Raw genomic sequence first — 26,233 nt, forward strand, 5'->3', positions numbered from 1 at the left:
TGGATAGGCCTGTCAAACACACACACACACACACTTCCTTTGCCTTCATCGTCAGCAGTGCGAAAGAGCGCAAACTAATTGAGTGATGGGAACTAGAAGCCTCTAATAAAAGGTGTTGAAAGAACTAAATGTCTTGGCAAAAGTAGTGAAGTAATTTTATTTGTTTTTTTTGATGTATCTACAACAACAAGAAGGACACAGGGAGGAAAAAAAAACTGATGACTCGGTGAAAAACCCAAAACAAATGACATTTATTATTGATGCAAGATTTCCCACCTTCCCTTCCCCCCCCCAATAAGCAACTTTTTAATCAGTCTCTAAAGAAACTTTATTACAACATAAAGAAAACGTACAAATAGGAAACGTTTTATTACTACACAAGACATTTAGGAGCGGAAACTAGCCTATCAGGAAATACAAAGCAAACCCAGGAAGCAGTTCTTCACAATGTTTAATCCAGATTGGCATGATACCGTGTTGCCCCATTAGATTATGTTCCCGCTGCTTTTGAAAAGAACCTGAATATGGCAATATTCCAACTAAATGTCATGGGGATCATTTATATACACAGCACTGCAAGAGAGTCCGAGTTCTCTTTCAGTTGGATCTTCAAATCAAAGTGGCACCCAATCGAAAAGGGGTTAACAGAATTTAAAAACACAGGATCATTGTAATGGACTAAATATTCTGAAAAACAGACGGCCTCGTATTCAATACTGCTTTGTCGTCAGAGAAAAACATGGTCTGCATCTCAATGCTAAAGTGGCTTCCTCTCCTCACGTCATCTCCACAGACCCATCTTCCACGTCAGTGCAGGTGAAGGGAGAGGAGGACGCTACTTCAGACTAGCGAGATGGATAAACCCAAGGAACAGAAAAATGTTTCCTTACCCACTGTCCCCTCCTTTCAACCCTCCCAGAATGAAACAGTATTATACATTACCATAGAAACACAGAAATGACCGACAATGTGACAACGTTGATTTTACATACAGGAGCGGCGTTTGCACCGGTGCAGTTTGACACCTCGCGATCAGAATGGAAGAACTAGGGCCAGGAGGTTTCCCTGAACAGGTCACAGTCAGGAAACAACTTGAAAAAGGTAGAGCCATAGAGAAAGAGAGGCCTATAGTGGCCAAAATGCCGTTTTAGCATGGGCAGCGCCATTGACGGCTTCCACCATACTAAAGCGGTCAACCGGATGGGGATTCCTATGGGTTGTAGCCTCAATGGCGCTGCCCATGCGGTCACAGATAAAGAGGAGTCCTCTTCCGTATGGGCAGAGTGGAAAGGTCAAATGAAGGTCATGAGTTTTTCCAGAGCACATGAAATGACAAGGACCACAGGAGGTTGGTGCACCTTAATTGGGGACGGCGGGCTTGTGCTAATGGCTGGAGCCCGAAATGTTACATAGATCAAACATGGTTCCACGCTCCATTCCAGACAATATTATGAGCCATCCTCCCCTCAGCAGCCTCCACTGACAAGGGCACATAAAACACTCCTAGCCCTAGTTATGGTAAGTAAATATATCTCACATTTTAAAAACAAACAGTTTCACGGTTCGCTTTCCAATAATTATCCTCTTCCAACAATAAACACTTTGCACTGGTGCAAATTAGGGCACGTTCCAAAAGCCACCCTATTCCCTATGTAGTGCACTACTTTTGGCTTCAGTAGCGCACTATATAGGGAATTGGGTGCATTTCAGATTTGCCCTTAGTGAATATGGTTCAGAGTTGAATCTATACAGCAGTATCCCAAAATACACCAGAAGCCTTTCCCCCCCCTTCACACTCTCTCTTCATATCATTAAGAACCTGTGTTTTAACATCTTTTCTCAATTCAAATACAGAAAAATCCTTAATAGAAAACAATCATTTTCTTTTCATCTATCGTTACTAGGGACAGGAGATTTCCCTAACAGCTTGACCTGGCCAGGAAATACTCTGGACTCTAAATGTTAGTTGTAGTTCCTAACTACATAATGATCTAATAAAAGAGGGTTCCTCCTGGCCCTAGTTGTGTCTGAGTTAAACAGTGAGGTACTGTAAAAACACACACTGTCTCTTTCAAACCAAGTTGGTCTGAATCAACTCATTTCTCAGTCATTGGTTGTGACGGAAATATCAAAACATGTCATGATATCAAAATTCACTTTACAGTATTTACAAAACAAACCAAAGACAGATGGAGACGTCACAAAAGGAGAGAGAGGTGGTTGGGGAGGGGGATGGTGTAGGTAGGCCGATTGGTTGGTTGTGTGTGTGTAAAGACAAATGTTGTCCTCTTGGGGGGGGGGAGCTTGCCAGCCAGTTACCATGGCAATTGCCATACCACCTCCTGATTGGCTCGGCTCTGTTACAAGAGTCCTTTAAGCATCCAAGCAGAATAATTTCACAGAAGGTCAGAAGAACTTCCCTCTGGGTAAAAAAAAAAAAAACAATTAAAACAAAAACCAGACACTTCCAAGATGTCTTCCTCTAGGAGATGGATGCTGATTGGTGCAGAGTGATTCTCGGAGTGTGCAGATAGAACAGGTTGACAATACGTCTGTCTCAAAGGGAAATTAAACAAATAAATACAACTGTGCATCCTCTGCATGTTCAGGGTCACTTAGTCTACTACAGAGAAAACTCATTCACAGGGGGGATGGAGAGGGACATTCCAATTTAAAGTACCATGATGGACCAAGGTGCTGTTCTCTGACTGGGCAAAGAGGGGGCAGTAGATTGTGTATATCCTGTGGGTTTTCCTTAAGGAGACTAGTGAAGGTTGACCGTCCTGTGAAGTTACTAACGAAGAGGTCATCAGTGGGTGCATGCCCTTTCAACAACAACAAAAATGAAATCCTACATTTTAAAATAACCAGAAATCATCATAACAATATTATTAAATCATAACAATAAAATATTATAAAAGAATAGCAATAATACATTACATACAGAGTAATGGAAAACATCACAACACTTTTGTTTTTTAAATGTATACACAGAGTGAGCGAGGGGGGAGGGGGGGGGGGGTGGGCGACACTTCCATGTCTACGTCTCAAATGACACCCTAATCCTCTAAAGTAGTGCACTACATAGGGAAAAGGGGATCATTCGAGATTCGTTCCCTGTTCCACCCCTGTATCCATTAGAAACACAATCAAATCCATTAGAAACAATAAAAACATCAAAATAAAAGTGAATGCCAATGTAATGTTTGTAGAGCTTCCAGACAGCTACTGACAGAACCCTACCATGCTGTGTCCTGAAGGGTGTCCATGTTATCCAGTCTCTCCATCTTTCTTTCTCTCATCCCCTCTCTCATTGTCCAGACCCTGACAAGAAGTCAGAGAGGCAGGGGACGGGGTTAGAGAGTAGGGACTTCCTGTGTCTCTGTTTCCTGTCTATGCCACAGACAGCGTCGGGAAGCTCCGCCTTCACTAGAGGCCCAGCATGCCCCAGGGCTGTCCTAGAAGCCTGGGTAGCGGCGAGAGTTCCGAGGGGCTGGAGGTGAGGTGGGAAAGGCAGAATGAGTCCGATCCAAGGTGAGGGGTTGGAAAAATCCAGGTGGAAAGGTACAAAAACAACCAAAAGAAAATACAAAAATAAAGAAATTAAAATTACACACTCATCGTCATGTTGGGTGAATACTGTGAAGAGAGAAAGGGAAGGGGGGGGGGAGTGGTAGACATGAGTGAAAAATGTAAACGCTACAACATTACATACCAGGTCACCCACCCTGGTTCTTGAGGGGTCAAGGTATAAGGGTCAGGGGTCATCGGCCAGCAGTACTCACACTTTCACTTTGGAATGGGTTGAGGAAGTTTCCACCCATCTCTCCATCGTCCCGCGGCGTCCCAGGAGGGTTGCTCATACCCCCCATGTTGTTAGGAGAGTTCTGGGTAGAGAGGGAGAGAAAGTAAGTAACTCTAAAAATATGTCGTACCACAAGTTATTTGACCAGCAGCACCAAGACATGTCCCTCTGACTGTAAACCCTGTCTGTTTGAGAGATTGAAGTCAAATGTTGTAGAAGAGGGGATTTCTATTCACCTTTGGCAACCCGTCCATGTCCCCAGAGCCTGAGAGACCATGAGAGAGATGAGATTCAAAACAGTTCATCCATGCATTGAACATTATGTCACCCTTACGACTGCATTATAACAGGTTTCATAACCCTGTCATAGCACCCACCTAGTGAGCCGTTCATGTGGTGAGGTTCCATGGCTCCCATAGCTCCCATCGGTCCATCAGGCCCCGGGCCCATAGGGAACTGGGAGAGAACACACACACAGAACATAAAGATGTCTCAGCGAGAAAGGGCAATACAACCAGTCTGAAGGTCCAATCTAATCAGCAGGGGGATAAAGTCCTACTGTATTGTGGTGTCACGCGGTGGAATACGACGTGTCATGTGACTCACGTTGGGTCTGTTTCCTCCTGGTCCTATAGGGTTCATCATAGTGTAGATGTTTTCACTGGAGTTGTTGGAGTCTGGGGGAGACAAACAATGGCACAACATTAGTCCACAGAGAGAGGAAACACAGTGTCTAAATATAGTACTCGTGCTGGGGGGGGGGGACTTATTTAAGAGACGCACCACCTGGGCTGGGCATGATGGGAGTTCCGGGCGGCCCTCCTCCTCCTGGAGGACCCTGGGAAACAGTTCAAAAAGGTCAATAAGAACAGCGCACACAATTTCCCATTTCCACAGCTAAGGAACAGTTTCATAACTGACGTGTTATTGAAAACACTGACGGTTGGCTACTCACCACATAGTGGCCTGGAGATGAGGAGGAGTATTGTATCTGTGATGAGAGAAGGGAAACTAGAGGTTAGGGGGTCATAGTTACCGCCAGGAGAGATTCTCAACTAACCAGTAGTTCTTTCCTCCAGCAACAAGAGGGCAGTATAGTACATTTTCAAGCCACCTGTTAAATAATAATCATTGTAGTGAATCATCTAATCTATGGCAAATTGAGCGAGGAGGAAACAACTTACTGAGTTAGCATTGGGACCAGGCCACGGCCCTCTACCACCAGGTCCCCTGAGAGACAGAGACAGAGACTATAAGTATAGGGATACACTGCCATAAAACAAGAAAACAACAGTTCAACATTCATGATGTCGGGGCCTTCGATATTCAACCATGAAGCTGGTGCTACGGGATAGACTATATCTCCATATGGAGGGAACACTTACATGTTCATCCCAGGCATAGGACCACCCATGGAGTTAGGAGGAGGTCGCATACCCCCCGTAGTTCTACATACAGAGAAGAGATACACCGTGTTAAAACTATAGTGTGTGTGTGTGTGTGTGTGTGTGTTCGCACGCGCATACACTTACCTGTGGACCCATGGGCCCCATTCCTCGTGGAGCGTTCATTCTCATTGGCCCGCCCATATTAGGATGTCCTATAGGAGAAAACATAACAAGAACAGTCTTAACACCAACACACACTGGTAGTTAAAGACACTATGTGATGGTCTAATATGGATAACTCGATTCACTTAGCAAATGCTTTTATCCAATGAGACGGTCACCTCCACACCTAATCCACATATGGTCAGTCTGAACCTGGAAGGCAGGGTTAATGGCAGGCAACAGACTAAACTCTCCTCTAACCTCATTAACTGGGACCCCTGTTGGGTTAAACAGTAATCTCTAATCTGAATTTGTCATCTCTAGCCAAAACTCAGAGACCCACACTATCCTATCTTCTACCCAGAAGACCCCTAAATCTGTAAGGTCCTGGGGGCACCGGCGTTCTCAGAGAGGAACGCCACTTGAAAAACTGCAAGCTTACATAAACACAAGAATGAATAATGCGCGCCACACACACACACCCCTACCTTGTGGCCTGGTGGGGTCCATGCTGTTTGGCAGGAGAGGCTGAGAACCAGGGATTCCCCCTGGAGGCTGAGGGAAACAGATGGACGAGAGAAAGGGTGATCGTGAGTATGGATCACCAGCACATACTTACCTGAAAGTACATGTTCAGCTGTATAGGTGAGCGTGTGGTCCATACCTGATTTGGCATTCGGAGAGAGGGGCGGGGTCCACCTGGAAACCGTGGCGACATGAAAGGCTGAGAGAGAGAGAGAGAGCGCGAGAGAGAGAGAGACATTGAGAGAGAGAGAGAGAGAGAGAGAGAGAGAGAGAGAGAGAGAGAGAGAGAGAGAGAGAGAGAGAGAGAGAGGAGATGAGCAGACAGATGGACAGAGTGTGAATGGAGGATGTGGAGGAAGGGAGTGAGAAAATAGAAAACTAATACAATGAGCGGGCTCATTAAATGAGGTATTTTACAGAGGAAGCTTGTCTTCAAGGACGCAGGCTTTGCACTCATCCCTTAGCCTTACATGTAGTGCTACATGTAGAGCATTGTGTGTGTTTTGTCTGTCCTGTGCACATGTGCATCTGTGCACTCAGTGTATAAGTCCACAGTGGCTCATCTTTTGTTTTATTGATGAGGTGTTGGTGGAGTGTGTGTGTGGGGGCTAAAGCTCCAACCCCCCAGAACAGCTCCAGAGGAGAGTCAATTATTTATGTGTGTGTGTGTGTGTGTGTGTGTGTTACCTGTCCGTGTGGTCCCATGCCGTGGGGGGGCTGTGCGTGAGGAGACTGCTGGGAGCCTGGCGGACCCTGAGAGAAGAGAAGAGTGACATCAGAGAGAGGGAGGAGCTAACACAATTACACCTGCAGGAGCAAGCCAATCAGGGATGTGGAAGAGAAGCTAGGCAGTTGCCAATCAGGACACAAGAGCGGGAGAGGAGGCCGTTTTTCCTAATCCATGGTAAGAGGGTGTCTTCACCACTAGAGGGCAATGTTGACACAGCCAAAACACACAGCTCAGAACGACAGAGGATCAGAGGAGCCTACAGCATGTTTGGTCACTGTCCATCCCACACTGTTCAACATCAGGACATGAAACTAGACTGAGGAACTGCTTGAATGTGCATGAATGACTTCAGGTTTGTTTTGTGAGTCTTTATTATTAGCGAACAAACACCAAGCACACACACACGATAATAGCAACACAGGCATATTTGCAGCAAACAGCTCATGCTAATGATAAGGCCACTTGTACAAAAAGGACAACACAAGCAAAGACACCCTCCTCCCTCACTTGTGTTATAAATAGCACTTCCGTGCCTCTCCTCTTTTCTCGCTCCCTCACTACTCTTGCCATCTCCCACTTTCACCTACTTCCTCCCTCCAATTATTTTATATATCTCTCTCTCACTCTCCAGTTCTCTCTTCCACTCTCGACAAACAATGAAGTGGTAGCCACAGAAACAAACACATTGAGGCCCATCTCTCTCCGTTGCACCTTATCATCGCTGCTGCCAAATGCCAGGGCTGTCCATCACGCTGTCTGGCTGTGTGTGTGTGTGTGTGTATATATATATATATATATATAGAGAGAGAGGAGAGGAGTGAGGGCTTATTGGAGATGGAGAGAAAGAGGGGGTGGTGAAAAAAGGAGTGTGAGGAGATGTAGGAAGAGAGGGAATAAAGTAATGGATGGTGAAGATGGAGGAGTGGAGGGAGGGATGACAACAAGAGGGAGTTTTACCATGCGTAAAGTGAGGGGCGAGGGAGGTAGCAAAAGACAGGGATGAATAGAGGTGTATTACCTGGAAGAATCCAGGTGGCATGGGTCCTCCTGGCATGCCATCATTAGGAGGCATGTTCCCCATCACAGGACTGGGGGCTGCTGCCGCACTCTGCAACACACACACATTAAAAGATGAAGCACACAATCACACACACAAACCATCCTAAACCCTGCCCTTTCCACTTTCTGTTAAACTGACACACACACACACACACACACACACACACACACACCTTGTCTTTATACATTTATGCTAATTCTGCCCATGAACAGGCCACTGAGTCCCTGGAGAAAACATAGGGTCTCCCTCCATCTTGCTCTCCTTCCCCGGCTCATTCCCCTTAACCCTCTCCAAACATCTATACTCCTCCTCTCCTCTCCCCTCCCCTCACCTCCCACGGCCCTCACCTCCCCCCCTCCCCTCCCACGGCCCCCACCTCCCCTCTCCCCTCCCACGGCCCTCACCTCTCCTCTCCCTCCCACGGCCCTCACCTCCCCTACCCTCTCACGGCCCTAACCTCTCCTCCCCTCCCACGGCCCTAACCTCTCCTACCCTCCCACGGCCCTAACCTCTCCTACCCTCCCACGGCCCTAACCTCTTCTACCCTCACCTCTACCTCCTACCCTCACCTCACCTCTCCTCTCCCGGCGCTAACCTCTCACCTCTCTCTCCCGGGCGCTAACCTCTCACCTCTCCTCTCCCTCCCCGGCGCTAACCTCTCCTACCCTCACCTCTCCTCTCCCTCCCACGGCCCTAACCTCTCCTCTCCTCTCACGGCGCTAACCTCTCCTACCCTCACCTCTCCCTCCCACGGCACTAACCTCTCCTACCCTCACCTCTCCCTCCCACGGCACTAACCTCTCCTACCCTCACCTCTCCTCGCTAACCTCTCCTCCCCTCCCTCCCACGGCCCTCACCTTCCCCTCCCCTCCCACGGCACTAACCTCTCCTACCCTCACCTCTCCTCTCCTCTCCCTCCCACGGCCCTAACCTCTCCTCTCCTCTCACGGCGCTAACCTCTCCCTCCCACGGCACTAACCTCTCCTACCCTCACCTCTCCCTCCCACGGCACTAACCTCTCCTACCCTCACCTCTCCTCGCGCTAACCTCTCCTCCCCTCCCTCCCACGGCCCTCACCTTCCCCTCCCCTCCCACGGCACTAACCTCTCCTACCCTCACCTCTCCTCTCCTCTCCCTCCCACGGCCCTAACCTCTCCTCTCCTCTCACGGCGCTAACCTCTCCCTCCCACGGCACTAACCTCTCCTACCCTCACCTCTCCCTCCCACGGCACTAACCTCTCCTACCCTCACCTCTCCTCGCGCTAACCTCTCCTACCCTCACCTCCCCTTCCACGGCCCTCACCTTCCCCTCCCCTCCCACGGCACTAACCTCTCCTACCCTCACCTCTCCTCTCCTCCCCCAGCCCTAACCTCTCTTCCCCGTCGCTCTCACTTCCTTTTGCTCACTCCCCCTCTCTCATCTCGATTGCAGTAGCTAGTCGAAGCTGTTGCTATGGAGACTGGTCCTTTGCTCCCTGTCCCTCTAGCATCCCCCTCTCAGAGAGAGAGAGCGAGAGAGGGGGAGAAGAGGGAGGTAGGAGAAAGAGACCGAGAGAGACAGAGAGTGACGAGTTTTCAGTAACAACCTCTAACCAGGCCCTAGCCACTTGTGTGGATATGAAATAATTGGATAGATATAGGCAATATGGTGAGAACTCCACCTATCATATCAGAGGGCAAGGTTCGTATAGAAATACCATTAACCAGGCAACTGGCATCATGCTTGACAGACAAAACACAGACAAATCCTAAATATCAATGACAAATAACTGTACATCAATACAGTTACATGGTTGACTATCACTCACCCACACAAACAGAAATACATGTCAACACACACCTTCCCACACACAGTGACAGGAAGCACCACAGGGGAAGGTTCATGTCTGGCTCAGCCTATAGGAATCCACCACCATGAGTAATTAATCAACAAATCAAAACTGATGATTTGATTGGGTGATGTGGTATGTGGCTCACCGATAGTGAATGGAATTGATCTATCCAGCCCACACACACACACACACACACACAGAAATGGACAGATTAATGGTGCTCAACACATTATTGACCTTTTCAATGGTAAGACAAACAAGCACTGGAAGATGGAGGGAGAGAAAGAAAAAGGGAGAGAAGTGGTAAATCCCCCCAAAGAGAGATGAGAGAGTAAAGGGGGCAAAATGAGAGAGGGAAGAAGGCAAAGCGAGTTACAGGAGAACTAAATAATTAGTTTTCTATGGATTTAGAAAACCGCATGTCTGAGCCCACACACACACACAGAAAGAGATGCACGCTCCCCCTGCCAAAATGCTAGACATGGATATAGACACACCTTGTGTGTTTGAGTGGCCATCTGGTCCTCGAGACTGGCAAACTGGCACTTCACTCAAACAGTTGCCAGCCAAGGAAGACAAAACAGAACAGACAAAGCATGCACACACACGGTTAACCAGCTCTCTCTGGCACTGAGGATGTGAAAGCCCCCCTTGCTCTGGGCCAGATGCCAGGGCTGCAACACACACCCACCCACAAATCCCTGGCTTAACCCCGGCCCAGTGCTGGGATTACGGGATTAAGACCTCCATTCCATTATCTCCACACACTGACGATAGCCACACACACGGGAAGAGGCGGGACGAAGACACACACACACACTTGGGGCCGGTCACTCACGTAATCATGGAAGGCCTTGGCCTCGCTGGAGTGTTCGCAGTTCTCCCGTCTGTCCGGCGCAGCGCAATACAAATCCCAGAATACACTGCAACGGGAAATAGAGGAAGAGGGTTCATGTCAGGGAGCACCTGATGAGCCAATAAAGGCGGTAAAGAGGTCAATCGAACTCCACCAAAGCAATTGAATTGCCATGGAAACGCATGAAGGACCGTGGGGGAAAGATCCCGACTCTCCTCATTGCCCCCCAGCAAAAGTTGCCTACATTTAGGCTATTTTTACATGTGTATTTCACACTATGTTGAGGTAGAAATCTCAATATAACGCTTGTATGGATGTCAACCAACACATGTTCATGTCATCGTTACAAATCAATGGCATTATATAGTTAAAAACAACTGGCCACCACCAATTTCTGTATGCTAGCTATGCTAACCAGCTTATACGAACGGGAGTTAGCATTTAGCAGTCACTTGTAAACGTTACTTGGCTTAAAAACGGCTAACATATATCCAACTCGGACTTAAGTAACCACATTGTGGGCTTGTTAGAACATGTGCCAATCTGCGCTCCACTGACTCCTTTACCACATCTATGTACAGTACATAAGTTATTCACCATACTACTCTCACTTGCCATCTATCACACACACGTATGTATCTGAGTGTAAATGGTACGGAGTGGTGATATTCTAATGGAATACACAAACGCGTGAACACAAGATGCGCAGGGCCGAGATGCTCACCACCACCATGAGTGTAGGAATCCAGGAGGCTCCCCTAAAGTAATATTCTTCTCCCATCGTATCTGAAAGAGAGAAGGCAACATCATGTCTAGTTCTAAACTCAGCAGGAGAGGAGACGGTCAGGGTGGGTGTGTCTAGAGTACGTGTGAAACTCATTCCACTGAGGGCTGGGTCACACTCCCCCTTTGTACTTGATTGATGAATTAAGGTCACTAAGTAGTAAGGAACTCCCCTCACCTGGTTGTCTAGGTCTTAATTGAAAGGAAAAACCAAAAACCCGCAGCCACTCGGCCCTCTGTGGAATGAGTTTGCCACCCCTGGCCTAGAGGTTAAGAACACATAATCAGTCTGTCTCAGCCAGTCAACCCTGTCCCTCTTTCGCGACCGCGCTCTCTCCCTCGCTCTCCTTCTTTCCCTACCTCTCAGTCAATGCCCCCAGACAGTTACACCTCGTTCTACCCCTTTGTCAACGCCGTCCTTCCCCGTCGCTCTCTCGGTCTCCCTCTACCACCATCTCTCTACCTCAGTCTCCCCCTCTTTTCCTCTGTCATTCTCCACCTTTCTCACTCTAGTCCCTTACTTATTGGGAAGGACCAAAGTTGGCAACCACCAGGGTAGAAGTAGGACGACGTCGGACAGAAAGGTGTGTGCGTCTTACCTCTGACAAGAAGGTCTGTGCAGACTTCTGTGCTCCTACATGCAGCAGGTACTCATATACGTACAACGCTAACCTGCAAAAGAGGAGAACAGGACTTTGCATTAGTAAAACTATAGAAAAAGCCATAGGAGTCAGCATTAGCAAAGATCTGGTTGAGGATTACACAAACCTACTAGAACAACAAGGCTGACTGTGTGTGCAGGGCCGGCTGCAGGCGTAAGTGGTCACTTAGGGCCCCAGGCCGCTAGGTTGTTTTTGGGAACTCAGTCGGGGCCTCAACTTACTGTTGTGAGTTAGAATAGTAGAATACACAAGGTGCAAGTTCGAAATTTGGTTATGCATCAGCAATCTCTCTTGTTATGTCAGTCACTAAATTACCCATGTCAGCTAACAATTTTTTGATTAATTTACCAATCTAGCCAGCTATCTAAACTTGTAGTAATCATGGCCAAATACCGACCAGGTATGTTCCTAGGGTCCAATTGATTTTGTTAGTCTTTCTCATTCAGATATCATTAAAAACCTTACCAGCCGGAGCATTCTAATTCCATAATAATAGTTAAAAAATGGTTTAAAGCCATAATAACACTGCCGTCCAATCACCAAATGTATTTATGTAAACTGCCATTTACACATGATCTACAAGTAGATATATTAATGGTTTAGGGCTTTATGGGCGGGAACTTGTTTTTTTACTTCAATGAAAGGTCACGGAGCAAATCCTCCATTTGCCTCAGTGCCCTGGTAGATGACTGGAAGGAGAGTGGATCGAGTGCCATTTTGACAGCTTCAAAGTGGAAACCACCAGGTGGATCAGATGAGGTAAGAAAGTTGCTTCTCCCTCCGTTTCTGACATTTTTGGGGCTATTTCTTTCTAGCTGGCAAAACAAGTGAGTTAGATTTTCTGTGTACTGTCAAACATAGCTAAGTTTGTCGCTGGTATGGGCTAGTAAAAAAATAAATAAAACATCAGCAGGTAGACTAGCAGTTAAGAGCGTTGGGCCAGTAACCGAAAGGTCACTGGTTCGAATCCCTGAGCTGACTACGTGACAAAAAATATATTTTGATCTGCCCTTGAGCAAGGCAATTAACCCTAACTGCTCCTGTAAGTCGGTCTGGATAAGAGTGTCTGCTAAATGACTCCAATGTCAATTAAACCAGATTGACCACTGTGCTAACACTGGTTACACTTCACTTGCAGTGAAATATAATGTGAGCTTGCCAGATCAGGCTGGTTTAGGGATCTTAAGGAAATACAGTATGCTTGATGCCTGTCCCCCTGCCCCCACAGGTACTAGACACTCCCCCGCTGCCCAGTGTTGCTCCCCGGCCTTCCAACGCCGCTCCCCAGACCTCTTCCACCCTTGTCTCTCCCCCCTCCTTTTCTTCTGGTCCCCCCTCTTAACCCCCACTGGCCTTGCCTCCTAGTCCTACCAGACACCGGCTGCATACCAGCTTCCAGGTCCACCGCAGCTACTCTGAGATAGCCGACTCCTCTGCCCACCAGAGGCCCCCACCTTGGCTCCTCCATAACTCTCCCGTGTATGTTCCTCACCCTTGTATGTTGTCCTTTCCTGTTCCCATATATCCTGCATGCCAGCCTGCCTACATGTTTGAGACATGACTCTCATGGCCTTGGAGATGTAAAGGACATGTAAAGGCTAAAATAATGTTGGGCTTTTAAATTGTTCCCGTTCCGACTCCTCACGTGATTGGCCTAGTGTAATAATGTACAGAACAAAATGTAAGTTGTAAAAGCCAATAAATTGGTATTATGCCTTTATCATATTCTGTCATTCCAAATACATCTCAATGACAATATCCCTAAGATGAATGTTGTATTTAATGTTATGGCTATAATGGTGATAACTTCTAGTTTTTTTATAGGTTTGAATGAGAATGCACTCCCTAACGTTATTCTTTCAATAAAGTTATTGTCTTATTAATATTATATTACTTGTTTATGTCTTTGCTTATATGTCAGACTAAATGCCATTTGTTTTGGAGCAGATGTGTTAAATATACTATGCAGATAAGTGTCTGATCAAGGAAGATTCCATAGAATTCTTTTTAAATACCATTGGTCACTAAAACAACTTGTTCACAGTAAAAGGTATTTCTATTCTTATTTCAGTATTTTCAAACCTTACAAAACAAGAGACTCAATATGCTAAGTTTTTCTCTAGCTTCATTAGAAAGTGTTGTAAATTGCAGTTATTTGGGGGGGGCATAGATTTCCATGTAAGATTCAAATGACAGAACACCTGTGAAAATGTAAGGGCAGTTTCTGAACTTTCAAAATAGGTATCATGTTTTCATTATACTCATTAATGCACGCCGAGGTCATGATCCAGTGGAACATTCCGCTCAGAAGGGTTAACATGGCATAAGTCAGAAAGTGTAGAACTGCTGGAAATTTGCTTCAAAAGCTACAATATGTAACTTTTTGGGCGACCCGACAAAAGTCATAGAAACGTGAGTTACAGATCTGTCACTCATTGAAAGCCTAAGAAGTATCTGTTCTATGTGCACTATTTCGATGCTTCCCATTTAAATTGTATTTTTGCATCTTTTACTTTCATTTTTGTAACCAGTTTCAAACAGCTGAAAATGAAATATTTTTGGTTATGGAAACAATTTCACAACAGTCTAGATGGTACAATGATTCTCTACACTATCCTCGCTTGTTTTGTAAAACGGAAATTAAGCAAACTATTAGAATTAAGAGAAATTTCTGCATAGTGCCTCTTTAAAACAGCAAACATTTCACCATGGCAAAATGGGTAGAATTGCAGAAAACTGTAAAAACTTTTTTTCTACCACATGGCAAAATTTGTAGAATGGCATGAAATTTGATATAAAATTGCGATAATGTTCTCTTCGCCCCATGGCGAAGGGGTGGCAGGGTAGCCTAGTGGTTAGAGCGTTGGGCTAGTAACCGAAAGGTTGCAAGTTCAAATCCCCGAGCTGACAAGGTACAAATCTGTTGTTCTGCCCCTGAAAAAGGCAGTTAACCCACGGTTCCTAGGCCATCATTGAAAATAAGAATTTGTTCTTAACTGACTTGCCTAGTTAAATAAAAGGTAAAATGAAATGGCAAAATATGTAGAACTACAGAAAAATTGCTTTAAAACTGCAGCATTCTCTCTATACCACGTGGGTAAATGTGTCCGCTCAAATGTTTTGCCCGCGAGGTGGGGGGCCCCCCGATCAAATCTCGCTTAGGGCCCCCAATAGGCTAGAGCTGGCCCTGCGTGTGCGTGTCGTAGGTCAAAATACTATTTCAAATATCTGAATTACTTTCACATACATTTCAAGTAAATATTCTGATTTTTTTTATTTGAAAAGACAAGTAGTTGAATATTTGAATGTTGTGGGGAAATACATTTGGAAGGTATTGGCATGTATTTGAAAATTCAATAAACTTTTTGACCACATCCCTTTTGATTGAAACAAAATAACTTCCCATACATGTTTGACCATGACCTAAATGGTCAGAAAGTGACTTACACCAGAATACCAAAACATCCAGGAGATTACGGTGCTCAAAGTTGACCCATTTTACTTACCATGAGACAGCCATGTCTTCATCGCTAGAAAAGGTAAAACGGTTGAGCTTGATATCATTTTTTTTTTAAAACAAGTTTGTCAAATTATTTTATAATTTCTTGAAAAAAAATATTTTTTATATTTGCATATGTTGTAGCTTAGACCTTTCATCATCTGAGGTTTGTGTTGTGCCTGCCATCAGCTTGTGAATACAATAGAAGTAGTTGATTTGGCCCATATTATTTGAAAATATTTAAATACTTATTTTCTGTGTATTTGAGTAACAAAATATACATGTATTTGAATCCAGGTCTGGTGTGTGTGTGTGTGTGTGTAGTCGTAAGGGCTGTCTCACAGGACAGGATCATAAATAGCTGAGGGGTGTTCCCACCCTGTGATCACAGATAAAACAACTGGTAAGACAGGACAAACACACTGCCAGAGAAGAGTACGAACTCTCTTAAGAGTAGGAGGTAATTGTGAGGTTGCAGCTCTTCACACAGGCGAGCCTGTGATTTATGAGCCAGGACGTCAGAGGTAGTGGTTCTAACACACACAAATGTCTGCGGCTGCCTGGTGGTGTTGTAAAGTTTACTGTCAGTCTTGGGTCAGTTAGGCCTCTCACACACACCTGAGCACAACACAACACCACACACAAACTGATCAGCATTCACGGTGAATAAAGTAACGCTGCCAATACTTTCAATGCATTTTCCCCCCCAAAAGGTGTGGAAATGTAGCCAGGCCACTTAACATTCCTTCGCTTATGATACGTGCCATGGGATCTTTAACATCCCATCTGAAAGACGGCACGCTACACAGGGAAACGTCCCCAATCACTGCCCTGGGGCACTGGGATATTTTTTATTTTTTTAGACCAGAGGAAAGAGTGCCTCTGCTTAGCTTCAGAGGCAAGCCAGAAGTGGGATGCATGGTGGGTAAACTTCCTTTACCCTCCACTACACCACTGACTTTGGTTAGTGTAGGTCTACTCTCTCACATACACACCACGTCTTCTCCTGGCCGTTTACAGAAGGCTATGGTTAACGATCAAACTACTTATCTCCCCCACAAGGGCACTGATGAAATGTTTATGTGTGATGAGAGGCCTGTCTGTGTGTGTGCAGGGTGGGGGGCTATGTGCACCTGGTATGCTGCATTATTTAAGCTCACGCATTGAGAGGAAGAGAGTTTCTTGAGCTGCAACACTGGAGAGATGTTTTGATGGGAAGGTAGTGTCTCTGCGCACACGCACAATTACTCAGTCAGCAAAGGGACAGCTCACTCCTTCCTCAGTCCCTTTCTCTCACATAAACTTCCCTCCTAATGTTCACCACCAGTACACCTGACATCCTGCCTGCGGCTGCAGACAAAACCCCTCTTTAAACATGGATCAGCCAGCCCACCGACACACATGCTCCTTCTCACAGACAGAAACACACACATGCTCCTTCTCACAGGCAAACACACACATTGCTCCAGCTCAGAGCGACCGCACGCACACACACCGCTCCGACTCACAGCACAGAGCAACCGCTTCCGTCAGACACTCAATAATTCAACACAGAAGAGGGAGATGAGGACTTGGAAGAGAGGAAGGGAGAACTGAGCATTGGAGAGGAGGGGAAGAAAGGAGAGGAGACAGAGGAGGAGAGGGAGGGGAGGTAAGGAGGCAGAACAATAGAGACAGGGGAGGAAAATCAACAAAAGTTTGCCTTCTGAGCTAAGCTATGGTCTGCCCTGAGCTCAAGTGCTGAGGTTGATTCATAAAATCAATTAGGCTAGATTGTAGAGATGAACATAATCATATCAAGCACAGCAGCGACATACACAGAAGGAGCAGACAAAATGTGTTGACAATGTATTTGCACATCCAAGGGACAAGGCTTAGAACCGTTTTTATTTAAATATGGACTGAAATGTGTGGGGTAAAGTATGGAAAAATAATGAGGCATCGGCTTTGTTGACATTTGGCAAGACACGGGAAAAAGAGAGCCATCTACAGCTTGTCAGTAAAGTTCAAATAAATCAGTACGAATAGCCTAGTAGTTGTGGTGTTCACAGTGCATACTTATGAGTATCTGGTTCTGCAGGTTATACCATAGAAATGTGAAATCTCTTTAGAAACCAAATAACACATGTTGAGACAAACATGTTTAGGAACGAAACATAAATGCAACAACACAGTAGCAATGGGTGGATAAGATTAAGTTACTGTCGTACTAGTAGCCAGTTCAGCGGAACATCATCCTGTACGGACAAAACGGCATCCGTAGCTAGCAGACAAAGGGATAGGTAAGCTAACGCTATCGGAGCTAGAACACTACCTCGTTTATAACTCAACTATTCGGCTAAATGCTCAGCACAGTGGCCAATTTTAAATGATAGAAAACCTTGTTTTATAAAGGACACGTATTTTACTCTTTAATAAGGGCTAAACAAACTGTTTGGACACAAAGTTGTCATACTTGCCGCTAGCTAGCTCCTAGCCTACCTAGCAGTAACTCGCGTATGAAGGAACACATTCATACAACGTAGAGTGAGTTCGAATAGTTACTTTTTGGAACGTTGGACACTCCTTTGTTACATTGAAACAAAACCGGTTACATTGGTTTCAACTTTGTAAAAACTATCAGTCGGCTACGTTATTTCACCTTAAACTAATCCCAGGCTTCCTGAAACACACAAGCATCTTCACGAATGCATTGTTCCCAATACCCAGAGAGGTAGGAATTCTCTTTTCCACTCAATTCTAAAATGCAACATATTGCACAGACAGTTTTAAAACAAACGAATTTTCCAATGTTGTTTAATATCTCCAATGTCATACATGAAGTTAATAATATACTGTACCGGATGAGAATGAAACTAGTAGGAATGGATACCTTGGTTATAAGCTAACGTTTAGCTAGGCTAGCAAACAACCCTCAATAACTGCTTGCTTGTTAGGGAGGGCTACAAGACTTCACCGATGCAAGAAAACAACCTGAAAAACAAAGACCCTAAACAACTACGGAGAGCATATCGTATCCTAATCTGCACCCTCTCTATGACAACAAGCAAGGTGGTGTATGTGAGCGTTGGAGATAACAGTAGATATCCTAGCATTAGTGTCTCTAGCTAGTGTTTTTGTGACATTGTACTATTCCCACTTACTTTTCTCTTGCTTGGTTATCTGAGGGCACAACAGCACCTTTCCCCTTGGCGTACATCCTTGAAGCTGGTTTCGATACTTTTTATTCAGTCCGGTTCCGACACCTGTCAAAGAAAGCGACCACTTACGATCTCCATAGCTACACAGCAGTAGTGTTCTCTCTCTCTCTCTCTCTCACTGTGCCCCGGTGTCTTTTTTTTCTAGCAGGCTACATCCATCCTCAACATTGCCGATCCGAACAGGGGCTGCTGCCGTCGCGGGGAGCTTGAAACCGTCTGTTGGTGATCTTTTTTTTCAGTCGCTGTTCCAGGGTTTTATCCACGCTCCCCCTGTTATAGAATGGTGGGGGCTTCTTAAAGGGATATATACCTTTTTTGGTTTATTTGCCAAACTAAATGATGATAGACTGGTCAGTGTTCTTCATTCCTGGGCTTGGAGACCCACATGGATGTGTGCAGGGTTTTGATCAAGCACAGCACTAACATGCCTATTTTAACAGTACCCTACTGTGCCCACATGTAGCTGTATGCTCTGTAAGGTATGTTCCGGCCAGGAATGGTATATAACAGCTCTGTGTGTTCTGTTTAGATATAGTTCTATGGCTGTGTTTACACAGTAAGCCAAATTCTGATAATTTTGCCACTAATTGGTCTTTTGACCTATCACATCAGATCTTTTCACATCAGATCTTTTTCAGAGCTGATCTGTTTGGTGAAAGGACCAATTTAGTGAAGAAAAAAAGATCAGAATTGGGGTGCCTGTCTAACACAGCCTATGTGTCTTGTGGGGGAATTATTAATAAAATGTGTACATGTATACCAAGTATGAAGTTGAGGGATCTGTGTGTGTCCTGTCCCTTTAAGAATGTGTGTGAGTGCGGGCGCAGTGCAGTGGCTGGGTGTGTGTGTGTGTGTGCAGGAGGGAAGTGATCTGCTTAAATGTTGCTCATCTGTGGGAAGGACACACTGACTGCATGCATGTGTCATTTTTGGGGTTAGCCACCTCCACTGTTTTCTAAAGGACACACATAAGCAAACACATTGTCCAAAAAAGGGGGAAAGAGAGAGTGCAAAGAGCTAGGACACAAACACAGTCTAGCTAGGCAGACCTGTCAGTGTGCTTGTGTTGCTCCAATAGGGAAGAGAGTGAGGGAGAGTGTGTTTGTATCTACTCAGCTCTAGACCACAAACTCTATCACTGTCTCATCATAGCATCAGTATCGATTGGTCTGAGCCCACATACCTCTCAGAACACACACACTGTTAAGGGAGTGTGCCTGTGTGTGTGTGTATGTGTGTATATTTCTGATAGGGTAGGATGATTCTTTAGGGTAATTATAAATCAACTCCACTCCTGGAATTCAGAGGTATTCACCCTAATGTACACACGCACACACACACACATCTCACACACACTCCAAACAGGTTGTGTTCAATCGAGCCAGACCTGTATTTTCAATCACTCCAGAAGAGGACCTCTCAGAATATTACATTCACATGTTTCATTGCTAATTGAATGAGGCCGTTTGACTCACCAATTAGGCTGTTTGTTGGATTTCTGGATCAGTATTCACTGGATTCCTATAGATGGCTTCGTCTCAAAGACTTGGGCCCCGTTTCAATGCTGTAGTAAGAAAGAAAGAGGTTACTGGAACAGGGCTCTAACATGAGCGTGTCAATACCACAACCTAGCTAGTAGAGAGTGTGGGAGTTTCAGTAGTAGCACATTTAATCAATGTGGTTAACTATTTTGCTTCTCACACTTCCGGATACCTGATAGTTCTATCTCTCAGAATAGCTGTTACCTCTAACTACAGATCTAGGATCAGGTTACCCGACCTGACATTCTAATCATAACCATTAATAGGACTGAACAAGTGTCTGACCTGGGACCAGCTAGGCTGCGTTTACACATGCAGCCCAATTCTGATCTGATTCTTTTTCCACTAATTGGTCTTTTGAGCAATCAGAAGAATTGGCCTGCCTGTGTAAACACAGCCTTAGAGTTAAGGGAAATGTCTACCTGCTCCTGTATCTCTCTAACCTCTGTTTTCTCTCAATACTTTCTATTTCTATAGAAATGTAATCTCTCTAAAGATCATACTGCCTGGTTTCTCTACGCCCCTATTTTAACTGTCTGAGGGGAAAAGCAAAGACAACCACTGCCTCTGTATGACGCTGCCTCTCCTTGCTTTTTCAGACTCTTTTTATCTCCTCTTCTTTCCTCTCCCCTTGTCTCCCATTCATTAATTATTCCACCCATCTTCTCCATCCTCCCGACTTTATTGCAAGCTGCAAACAGGTATATCAGTTGTAGGTGTTTTGCAACAATGTGTACCTGGACTGTATTTACACCTTACCTGCTCATGCTAATTACTCGCTAATGATTACCTGCTAATTACCATGTAAGTAAGGTTTTAGCACCACAACATATAGGTGGACCATATTTCCAGAAACTAAAATGGCAGGCTGCTGTTGTTTTATACTGAACAAAAATATAAATCACAACATGCAACAATTTCAAAGATTTTGCTGAGTTACAGTTCTTATAAGGAAATCAGTCAATTGAAATAAATGAATTAGGCCCTAATCTATGGATTTCACATGACTGGGCAAGGGCGCTGCCATGGGTGGGCCTTGGAGGGCATAGGCCCATCCACTTGGGTGCCAGGCCCACCTAATGGGAAGCCAGGCCCAGCCAATTAGAATGAGTTTTTCCCCACAAAAAGGGCTTTATTACAGACAGAAATACTCCTCAGCTCCCCCTCCCCTCAGACGATCCCGCATGTGAGGAAGACGGATGTGGAGGTCCTGGGCTGGTGTAGTTACACGTGGTCTGCGGTTGTGAGGCCGGTTTGACGTACTGCCAAATTCTCTAAAACAAATTAACGTTGAATTCTCTTGCAACAACTCTGGTGGACATTCCTGCAATCTGCATGCCAATTGTGGGCTCTCTCAACATTTGAGACATCTGTGGCATTGTGTTGTGTGACAAAACTGCACATTTTAGAGTGGCCTTTTATTGTCCCCAGCACAAGGTGCACCTGTGTACAGATCATCCTGTTTAATCAGTTTCTTGATATGCCACACCTGTCAGATGGATGGATTATCTTGGCAAAGGAGAAATGCTCACTAACATGGATGTAAACAAATTTGTGCACAACTTGAGAGAAATAACATTTCCGGGATCTTTTATTTCAGCTCATGAAACATGGCACCAACACTTTACATGTTCCGTTTATATTTTTGTTAAGTGTAGATATGAATCGTATCAGCGTGGTTGTAATCAGCCAGTGGAAAACAAAGGGGATCCAGAGGGAGAGAAAGAGAGAGATGTGGGAATTTGAGCGAGTTGACTAATATTCCGAGAGATTAAAGGAGAGAAAGTAAAAGAGAGGGAGAGAGAGATTGTGTGTGTCTGTATAAAGAGGTCAGACTGGGCTTATGAAACTGTCTATGACCTAACCTGCCCTATTTCTGACAGAACACAACTCTGTACAGTCATATCATAGGCACACAAACACACGCACAGGCTTTGGGATCAGAATGTCAAATATCACCACAAGTTTTGATGCTGTGTGTCAATAATATCAAACTTTTAAACAGTCGGAGCAGAGTCAAGTACATCTGACTTAAGAGCCCTGAAATAAAAACACATGGATGTTAAATAGGATCCAGATTGCATGTCCTCTTAAAGAAGGGTTTTAACAGTCGCACGCACTCACACATACGTACACATGCACACACACACACCCGGAACACAGTTTTTTCATTAAAGGAACACAGACTGTGGTGTGATCTGCTGCTACACAGACAGTACACTGATGTTCTCAGCTTTTAACATTATTTTATTTAAATGGTGAATTCCATCAAACTCTTACTGCAATGGTTATCTGGTAATGTCTTGATATTGCTTTATTTCCCAAATTGCTAAATTGTTTTAGGTAAAATTACCATATAACTACTTTCCCAGGTATGTTTGTTGACTGAATAAATAATGCTCTATTCTATCCCCCCTCTCAATCTCTCTCTAAATGTTCTCTCTCTTTACCGCTTTCCCTCTCTCTCCCCTCCCCCTCTCTCTCCTTCTCCCTCTCCCATCTTTCCCATTCTCCCACCCCCTCTCTCTCTCTCTCTCCTACTCCCTCCCCCTCTCTACCCTTCTCCCCTCTCTCTCCTCCCTCCCCCTCTCTCCCCTTCTTCCTCCCCCTCTCTCCCCTTCTCCCTTACCTCTCTCTCCCCTTCTCCCTCCTTTCCCATTCTCCCTCCCCCACTCTCTCCTTCTCCCTTCCCCTCTCTCCCCTTCTCCCCCTCTCTCTCCTGCTCCCTCCTTTGCGCTCTCTCTCCTTCACCCTCTCCCCTCTCTCCCCTTCTTCCTCCCCCTTTCTTTCCTTCTCCCTCACCCCTCTATCCCCTTTTCCATCCCCCTTTCTCTCTTTCTCCCTCCCCCTTTCTCTCCTTTTCCATCACCCCTCTCTCTCCTTCTCCCTCACCCCTCTCTCTCCTCCCTCACCCCTCTCGCTCCAGTAGAGAAGGTTCTGCTTGGCATTATGTTTGTCTTACCTCTGCTCTTGGTGTCACATGCAGTGTTATGTACGTACACACACACCAAAAACAGGGGCTGTGTGTGTGTGTGTATATAGAGTGTGTTGTCTGGGGGTTTTGGTACATGCGTTGTTGACAGTCTCGCCCCTCTGCCAGAACTACAGGGCCCCTCTACCCCTCTGTGGGCCTCTAAACCTCTCTTTCTTTTCTCTCTCTGTCTTTCTCGTTCTTTACCGCTGTCCCTCTCCCTCTGTGCACTCCATACCTCCTGCTCTCTCTCCCTCTCTCTCCCTCTCTCCCTGTCCCTTCTCGCCTCTCCCTCCATTCACCACCACATCCACCCATCTCTAACACACACGGTGGCAGGGCTGTACTCTGCCTCCCCAAGGAGTAGTGTTTAACTCACTGACGAGGGGTTTAAGGCCGAGGATGTTTGTGAGTGGGGTGGGGAAAGTAAATTGTTTAGTGTTTCTGTGCTGACTCCACATATGATCCCCATTAGCTAACGGGGGTACATACACACACACTCACGGTGAAGGATGACGTTAATCCAGTGTTAGCCATAATGGGTCCATTCTAGCTGTTCAGCAGTATCTACTGCAAACATCACAAAGCACTTGTACATACCTGCTCTATTCTATTATGTTCTATTATGTTCTATTCAGATGTGGTGAATGAAACATTAATCTTTATAGTTTGCTTTAAAGGTTTATCAATTGTTTGTCAAAATCTGATGTAGATTACAAAGGTTCTAACGATTATTAGGTGTCGAAAGAGGTGAAAACAACATATGAACAATTTTTTTATTTAAAAAAAATCAAACGTTAATGCACATTCTTCTAGTCAATGTCTCCATACCAAGTCCAGAGTGTCATGTTTCAGATGTAATTAGAACTGAGTTGACAGCCCATAGCGTTCCAAAGTTAGAGCTCAAAGTCTGATGGCACAAGTGACCATATCGTTGGCCATTTTAAATCGTGTCAGTATGTCAGATTAGCTCAACCGCCAATTTCTCAGCCTCTGAGTATCACAGAAACACAACACTTTGAATGAATAGCAGACAAATGTTCATAACAAGTGGCTGGATGAAATGTATCAAAATATCTGTTCAAAACAGGAAAAACATTCAAATGTATATTTTGAAAGATCAAATTTGACCATAAATGTGTGCATTTCTTTATTTAAACATTTTACTGCAGTGGGCTGAATCAGGGTCACGCAGTGTTTCTTGGTAGTCTTAACCAAATCTACTATGAAGCAAAAGTATACACCTCACACACATGGTTATGGGCTTAAAAAGAAGACACCTGGTACCATGTCAGATATAGAGATGAAATGTATTACATTTTGAGTTTACATTTCAATATTACCCTTTATATACATGACAGAAGACTGAAATATAGCAAAACCGTTTGACATTGAAACACCGGATTTTAGGGTTAACAATGTAGCAACATGAAAAACATCATCAACAACAACCACAAAAGCCCCATAGGGGATAATCAGATCTTAACTACACTAATGCTTGATTGGTCCTGGGGATTTACTGTATTCTTTTAATACACACACACAAATACACACACACACACAGTGAGTATGTATGCTATCTTCCAGTTCTTGAGCTGTGTTGAAGCATTATGATTATTGTGTGAATGGCGACATAGGACCTGTGGAGTCAAGTGTCACTAATCCTTCTCCCTTAACCACTACCTACTGTTCATTTACCAGCCATATGTACAGTACAGGATATGGGGAGAGAGAGAGACGGAGAGAGAGAGAGAGACGGGGAGAGAGAGAGACGGGGAGGGAGAGAGACGGGGAGAGAGAGAGACAGAGAGAGAGAGACGGGGAGAGAGAGCGAGGGAAAGAGGGAGAGAGAGTTTTCCATTATTGAGAATAATTGTTTGTCTTTTCTTTTTTTATTCTGGAGAAAATAAAACGACAACATGACAATCATAGTTCACATCACTAAGACGTGCACTGGCATGGAATACACTGGCGTTACTCTATTATAATGTCATAATTTATGATAAATGTGTTATAGCATAGGCAGGCCTACATTTTCACATGAAATGATATAAGAAAGGTGGATGTGGTAGACTAGAGAAACAAACAAGAAAATATTAAGGCCTTTTAATAAAGATGGCAAAATACTTTTCATTCAGTAGAAATGGGCAGACATGTCAACAGGCTTTCTCCCTCAGTCCACTAACATTTTCGTTATCTAAAATGTACTAATTCCTTATTATGGCGGGGGGGGGGTAAACTGGTGACTTCAACAGCCGTTCTGTGACCCAAAAAACTGTCAGTCTTTGCCTGGAATAAATTGTGGAATATACTATTTCCAAGAACAAGGAGGGGGGGGGGGGCATATTTGATAAAACACTGAATTCTTAACCAATGGCTGCTCAACTTTAATTCGGACTACTTTGAAGTCTAAAATAAACAACAAAGAAGACAAATAGGCTTACTTTTTATTTCGACGAGTTTTGTGTATTTAAAGGGTTTGGTTAAAGAAGGACGTAACATCGCAGACCCCCGCCATACGGTGCTGCGTTTCGAGCGGCCTCATAGTAGAATCAATTCAGCTAGGGGGAGCTTGAAACTGTCAACTGATGCTTTCCTCGGAGCTCTGGAGAAACACAGTCAAACTGAATACAGGCAGCTAGTGGGATATCAGCAGAACCGCACAAGTTGCACACACTGTGTCGATCACACTCATTAATCTTTGCTTTTCCTTGACCGATTATCAAATGAAGAATTATGTGAAGTTAAATAACAGTGTAATACAATACCTACATGAAGGCTATACTTAAACTCTAGTCATTATGTTTTGAGCACTGAAATGGACTGCATAATGCTCAACACTTCAGTCATATACACTGAAAGAGGGTTTAAAAACATGTCTTCATATGCTTGGATGCAAAATGAATATGCCCACCTTCAGATGATCTCTCATAACAAAAATGCATCTAAATTCCAATTCAACTAAAAAAGAATATCTGAAATAATCCCTGATCATAATCCATATAACCTGAAGCCTCTTTCTCTATTGTGTGAAGTTGAAGGTATTGTAGCAGTTGGGGGGTAACTAAGGAGGTGGGGGCGATACATAGCAACCATCACATCTACATGGAGCCTTGAGATGAGTGCGATTTTTAGTAGTCACCGTCCCAAATGGCACCCTATTCCCTACCATTCTGTAGTGCACTACTTTTGACCAGAGCCCTATGGGCCCTGGTCAAA

At 44.8% G+C, this 26,233-nt stretch overlaps 1 long non-coding RNA gene and 1 pseudogene across 2 annotated transcripts; one reads left to right on the forward strand and one right to left on the reverse strand.

The window, feature by feature from the left end:
• Positions 1-143: 143 nt before the first annotated feature.
• LOC106574508 (single-stranded DNA-binding protein 3-like) lies at positions 144-18,727 on the reverse strand (annotated as a pseudogene). The gene is made up of 18 exons (XR_006759814.1): positions 18,446-18,727; positions 11,741-11,813; positions 11,083-11,144; positions 10,341-10,425; positions 7,629-7,718; positions 6,568-6,633; positions 6,020-6,079; positions 5,844-5,910; positions 5,338-5,405; positions 5,191-5,253; positions 4,990-5,035; positions 4,761-4,796; positions 4,589-4,643; positions 4,412-4,482; positions 4,183-4,261; positions 4,042-4,070; positions 3,786-3,887; positions 144-3,493 (listed from the first exon to the last, which is right to left on the reverse strand). The product of XR_006759814.1 is annotated as a single-stranded DNA-binding protein 3-like (transcript).
• On the forward strand, positions 16,969-19,265 carry LOC123727869 (uncharacterized). Its single transcript, XR_006759815.1, has 3 exons — positions 16,969-18,015; positions 18,239-18,353; positions 18,648-19,265. It is a non-coding gene; the product is annotated as an uncharacterized lncRNA (long non-coding RNA).
• Positions 19,266-26,233: the final 6,968 nt, after the last annotated feature.

The sequence above is a fragment of the Salmo salar genome, chromosome ssa16, assembly GCF_905237065.1.
Source record: "Salmo salar chromosome ssa16, Ssal_v3.1, whole genome shotgun sequence".
Lineage (NCBI taxonomy): Eukaryota > Metazoa > Chordata > Actinopteri > Salmoniformes > Salmonidae > Salmo > Salmo salar.